Consider the following 6,376-nt stretch of genomic DNA (forward strand, 5'->3'; position numbering starts at 1 on the left):
TCCCGCGCCCCCGCCCCTCCGCGCTGCTGCCGAGGGGTGGCCGCCTCCGCCGGGGAGGCGCCCTGGCCTGCTCCGCTTTCCCGGCGAGCGTCCGCCCGTGCGACCCTCCGGCCTTCGGCGCGGCCCTGCGTCCGTCCGTTTGGTAGCTCTCGGCGCCGCCTCCCCGCGGCCCGCGGCTCGCGGCCTGGGCTCCTCTTCCTCGGCCCTCCAGGGGGCGCCCGTCCGGCCGCGTGGCTCGAGAGACAGACGCGCTGCCTCCCGCTCGGGCCGCGAGCATCCTCTGCCGGTCTGTCTGCCCGTCTGTCTGTCTGACTCAGCGTCTCCAGGGCGGCGGCTGGCAGCCTTGTGTTTCCATGGGCGCTGCGTGCATCGTGGCTGTGGGCTCGTGTCGCTGGCGTGGTGTTTCCACCGCGTGTCCAATGAGAGCGGGCAAAGAGTTGGCCCTTTGCCCAGGCTGCCCACCCGAGTGTGCAGGGGAGCACCTATGTCACTTGGGTTGTGTCACAGAAGAGCCCGCCTCTCAGTGTACCTCACTAGCAAACCAGACCTGATCCGTAAACCCAGAATCTAGGTCAAGATGGTTGGGTCTGTGTGCCTTCTGGCTGCCTGCCTGCTGTAACAGCCACGATACTGTTCAAGAAAGTATAGGTCAGACGCTGCAGTCTCCATTCTTGGTGAGAACGACAGCAATTACACACTCAGGGAGCACAGTGGAAAGATTCCTGGCCTCAGGGGCCCCAGGAAAACAGGATTCTGGTCCCAGCTCTGAATCCAACTTGTTGAATCACCTGGAGTCAGTGTTTTCTGTACTCCCTGGGCCTTAGTTTCCTGGGTGATGGTGGAGCTCCACCTGCTTCTGATGGAAGAAGCCGTCATCTTTCTTGTCTTCTGCCCCCACTGAAGCTGAGCCAGGCAGCCCCCCTGCAAAGACTGGGCAAGGGGAGTCCAGTGGGGTTCACTTCCCTTTTAAGGAGCTGGGTAAGGAAGAGCTGCTTATCCCCTGGGGCTGTCTCAGACGGCCTGGCACACATCCAGACATGATACCAGCCTGTGTCCTGGGACTGGCTTACCCGGTTGACCCCAAGGAGCTCATGTTAGGTATAGTTATTAATAAACAGTGGCAGAAAGCCGCCGGTGGCTTTGGATTTGATAAATAGATAAACCCAGTAAAGCTCGGTGGAAACCAAACACTCCAGCATGGGGCCCCAAGGTTTTGTCCTGTTCTCTGGCCCAGGCTGCTCCCAGGGCTGCGCACGGAGGCTGGACAGTTTGCAAACGGGCGAGCTGCATGGAGAAGCAGGTAAGTTTGAAGATGTGTCATTTGGATTGAAAACACCCTCCAGGGAATTCCCTGGAGGTCCAGTGGTTAGGACTCTGTGCTTTCAATGCCGAGGGCCTCATTGGATCCCTGGTCGGGGAACTAAAATCCCGCAAGCCTTGCGGTGAGGCATAAAAAAGAAAAAAAAGAAAGAAAATCCAAAATTTGTTAAGAAAGAAAGGAAGGAAGGAAGGGAAGAAAACACGCTCCAGCCTTGCATTTCAGACCCCCGAGTCTAATCCATTTGGCTCAGCACACGAGGCCTCTAATCAATTACACTATAGCTATCTTTCTCTCTCTTTTCTGTTCCTCCTCATGCATAAATTCCACTCAGGATGACCCATTGTGGTAAAAATAAGAGGAAATTCTAAGCAGGTGGTCCCAGCCCGTATTACTTAGATTCTGACTCATCACAAAGTCATCCCTATTCTCAAACGTCCCCCACTTGACTCCAGTGTTTCTGTCAATGACACCCCCGTCCTTAGAGCCCCACACCTCTAAGTCATCTTTGACTTCCCCTCTCCTCTCATCTCTATGTTCAGTCCTGGCGGTTCTACTTCTGCAAGTGTGTCTCCTCTTCGATGTCTCCTGGCCATCCCCCACCCCACCTCCCCTCCCCGCCCCGGCCCGGCCCCGGGCTCCAGCTTTTACCTCTTCTCACCTGGGCAACATCATGGCCCCTTGTGCCCCCTGCCTGCGGTCTCCTCCACTTCTGAAAGCTGCAGCTCTGACCTGGAAGTAGAAGCTGGTACCTTGCTCACCACAACCTCCTTTTCAGCCCCTGCCCAGCCTCACCGCCCCCCCCCCGCACTGCCCCCCCGCCCCTCCCCCCCCACCAACCCGCACACTGGTCTGCATCCACCCGTCCTGACTCCTTGTTTGCTCTCAAACACATGCTGGTGCTGGGTCCTACCTTGCTCATGCTGGTCTCCCTGCCTGCTACGCCCTTTCCAACTTCTGTTGAATTTGTTGGTCCTCCATATTAGACCCCTTCCCTCCTTCTCCACAAATCTCCCTTTTATGCCCTCAAAAAGGCATCAAAGTAGGCTCCATCAGGGCAGGGGCCCGGGCACTTGGGGAGCGTGTAGTACCTACCCTCCTCTGCGTCCCCACTGCCACTGCCCGCAGGCTGGGACCTCGGCGCGTCCCATCTGGGTGGCCGCAGCAACCTGCCTGCTCTACCTCCAGCTTTGCTCTCTTCCCACCCACTCCCACCATCGTTGTTCTAAGAGACAGATCAGTGTCATCACCTCGCTTGAGATCCTGCCATGGCTCCCTGTTGCCTTGCATGCGGACTTGGCCCCTTAGCCTGGAGTCCCGGCCTTGCCCGCTTCATCTTTGGCCCGTCCCCTCCTCCTGCCCCTGCTCTGGCCGTGCTCAACCGCGGGAAGTATCCGGGATGTACCACGCTCTTCAATCACCCCTGGGCTTTGTTCCTGCCTTTCTGTCCTGGCTGTCCATCTTCCATTTATTTTTCTGGCTAACTCCGCCCTCAAAACTCATCTCACATGGCCCCGCCCCCCTTTCTGGCTTTTCTGAGCTCATTGAGATCTTCAGTCATTCACCTGAAGTTTCCAGTGGGCAAAAGCTCCCTTAACTAATAAAAGGCCATCGCTGCCCTCCTGAGTGTTGATGTTGTCAATGACTATTATTTGCATGGAACAACGGTATTTTCTTTCTTTCTTTTTTCTTTTTTTTGGCTTGCAGGTCTTAGTTCCCCGACCGGGGATCAAACCCGTGCCCTTGGCAGTGAAAGACCCGAGTCCTAACCACTGAGCCGCCAGGGAATTCGCACAACGGTATTTTCAATCAGAGGTATGTGACGTTCTCCGCTGTCCTCCAAACCCACCCCCGTTGGAACCCACTGGTTTCAATGAGCCCTGAGCACTTTCTAAAGCCCTGTCACCCTTGAGGGCCCAAGGGATCAAAGTCCCCCCTACCTGTGAGCTGGACAAGGGTACTTATAGCTTGGGAAGAGACATGAAGGAGAGTCACTGGGAAACAAAGCACCCATTGAGGATTTGTCTCTTAGGAAGAAGCCCCAGCATCCCCTTCCAGGTTTGGGGTTCAGCTGCTGAAGGGATCCCGAGAAACCATTTCACACATCATCCTAGTAGGTTCTCTTATTAACCTAGAACCTGTTGCCCATGGTGAAGGCTGCCACCAGAGTCTTCTAAATGAGAGAGGTAATAGACACTAATTGAGCATTCATATTGAATCCAACTGTGGTGTTATGTTGACGTGTTATTTCATTGACTCCCCCATAATCAGGTAGGTAACAGAGATACAGAGGTAAGTAAGTCTATAGCCATCGCCTCGCTCCAAGCTGCCATCTTCTCTCACCCGACACCTTGATATCCTCCAACCAGGGTCCAGGCCACCCCCCTCCCGGCATCATCCGTGAGCAGCCCAGTGATTCTGTAAAAATACAAATCTGATCACACCACTCCCCCGCTTCTCAGTGATACTAGGAGAAAGGTCAAAATCCTTCCCGGGACCGTCAAGGTGCTGGCCACCCAGGCTCTCTCCCCGTCTCTTCAGCCCTTGCTCACCGCACTTCCCCAACAGCGACTTCTGCCTGCTGGCCAGACAGCAGCTCCAGCATCTTCTCTCCTCTGCCCGACTGCCCCCTCCATTGTACACCTCCACAATCACGCGTGTGCGTCTACGGGCACACGGACGCACCCGCACCTGCGCACACACCGCCTGGCTGCCTCACGCTCGTCCTGGGTCTCGGCTTCACTGTCACTTTCTCACGGAGGCCTTGCTGACAGTCCCATTTCCCCCCCGCCCCCAGAGTCTAGGTTAGTTCCTCCTATTATCCCGCTCATAGGGCCCTGTCACTTTGCACAACTGTCATTCTACATTTACCTGTGTATTTGTCAGGGCTTCATTTCTCCCACTGGTGTACCAGCTCCGGGAGAGCAGGGCCTGCATCTGGCTTATTTGCTTGCTGCTCCGTGGCCGGGGCCTGGCACGATGCGGAGCAAAGTCGGCGTTACCCAGACAGCAAGCACCTGAGCTGGAGGCAGACTCCAAAGCCCAGACCCTTTCGCCTGCCTCTGAGCCCCGTACAGCGCTGCTCCTGTCTGCCATTCTCATGCCTGTCCTGAGGGTAACCATCAGGCCCTTAGCACCCCGGTGCTGGGCCTCTGGGCCTCTGGTTCTGGGAGACAGAGAAGAGCCGAAAGGGGGTGCTGATCTGGCCCTGGTGGGTTACCAGCTGCCACCTTTGCCTCCTCCCGGGGGGCAGTGCCATCCCAGGGGCCTCTGGACCCCAGGGAGCACTTTATTTTGTTTCTAATGAAGGGCAAAGGGGGTTCCTTCTTCAGAGTCCTGCCCCGGGGCCCACGGTATCTGGTTGCCACACAGAAGGGAACGCGGGACGGTGATTCCGCTGCAGCGCACGGGGCCGTCGCAGCTGCAACTGAAGCGGCATCGGGAAGCGGCATCGTAGCCAGTCACGGCAGCCGAGCGGAACAGGTCCCAGAGGAGGGGCACACTCTCCCCTGGGTGTGCGTGGACCGGGGGGGGGGCCTTAACTGTGCTGTGGAGGCTTGGGTCCGGCCACCGCTTCAGCCGCTTTCCGACCCTGCTTGGATGTGTCCCCGCACCCAGGCCCTGTCCTCCACGTTCCACATTCCACGCCCACGGGCTGGGTCTTTCCAGCAGCGCCTGCGTCTCCAGCGATGCATCATGGTTTTGTTTTGCTCCTTGCTGGGAAAGATGAGGCAACAGGCTCCAGGGAGGCTGGTGACCGAGGAGGGGACGGTCGTCGGTGAGGACGGGCAGCGATGGGTATCGCGTTCACAGGGCTCACGCCGCCCTTTGCCCCGCGATGTCCGAGGGGACCTCCTCGCCTCTCCCACGCCCATTCCTCAAATGCCATCCGGCACAGTGGCACCCTCTGTACTGCAGCGAAGGGTTTGAGGCCCCAGAGGTGGCCCACCCCTGCCAGCAGAAGCCAAAGGCCCAAATTCTAGTAAAGCAAAAGAATGTTGTCCCTTGGGGCTCATCAGCCCGGCATCTCACCCAGGGGTCCATCGGTGCGCCCGGGGCTAACGCAGGGAGCTCTGACTTTCTCCAGGATGTTTCATTTGGATAGACTTTTTTTCTCTAAGTCAGGGTTTCTTTTTTTTAAAATAAATTTATTTATTTATTTATATTTTTGGCTGCGTTGGGTCTTCGGTGCTGCGCACGGGCTTTCTCTAGTTGCGGCGAGCGGGGGCTACTCTTTGTTGTGGTGCGCGGGCTTCTCATTGCGGTGGTTTCTCTTGTTGAGGCGCACGGGCTCTAGGGCGCAGGCTCAGTAGTTGTGGTGCACGGGCTTAGTTGCTCCGTGGCATGTGGGATCTTCCCGGACCAGGGCTCGAACCCGTGTCCCCTGCATTGGCGGGCGGATTCTTAACCACTGCACCACCAGGGAAGTCCTAAGTCAGGGTTTCTTGACCTCTGCACTGCTGACCTCTTGTGGTGGGGACTGTCTTTTGCACCGTGGGATATTTAGCAGCACCCTTGGCTTCTACCCACGGGATGCCAGTAGCACCCTCCAACCAGTTTTGTCAATCCAAAATGTCCCCAGACGTTGCCAAGTGTCCCGCTGGAGACAAAAACCCACCCCCAGTTGAAACCCCTGTTCTTCAGGCAGGACTGGGGCTCCCTGTGTCCTCCCACAGTGAGGGGCCTTATCACAGGAGAGCCCACAAAGCAGGGTGCAGGGTGTGCTGGCACTCTCTGCCTGGATGCCACCCCGGGCGGGGAGCGGAGCCGGGCCGGCCCACTGCCCTTCCTGGGGGACCTGAGGGTGGGGTGCAGATGGGCGTGAGCTCCGAGGCCAGACGGTGGGCTGAAGTCCCAGCTGTGCCACTTGCCCCCATGAGACTTGGCCAATTCCCTCCCTCTCTCTGTGCCTTGCTTGGCACATGGTGACTCAGGGATTGTAGGTGGTGATATCACTCCCTCTGGGGTTAACGCAGAGATCAAGTGCTCAGTCAGTGTGCCCTGCGATGATTGTTTTATCAAGGTCTAGCCACAGTGGCAATTGGATTTTTTTTTTCC

Source organism: Balaenoptera acutorostrata, chromosome 20 (assembly GCF_949987535.1).
Source record: "Balaenoptera acutorostrata chromosome 20, mBalAcu1.1, whole genome shotgun sequence".
Taxonomy (NCBI): domain Eukaryota; kingdom Metazoa; phylum Chordata; class Mammalia; order Artiodactyla; family Balaenopteridae; genus Balaenoptera; species Balaenoptera acutorostrata.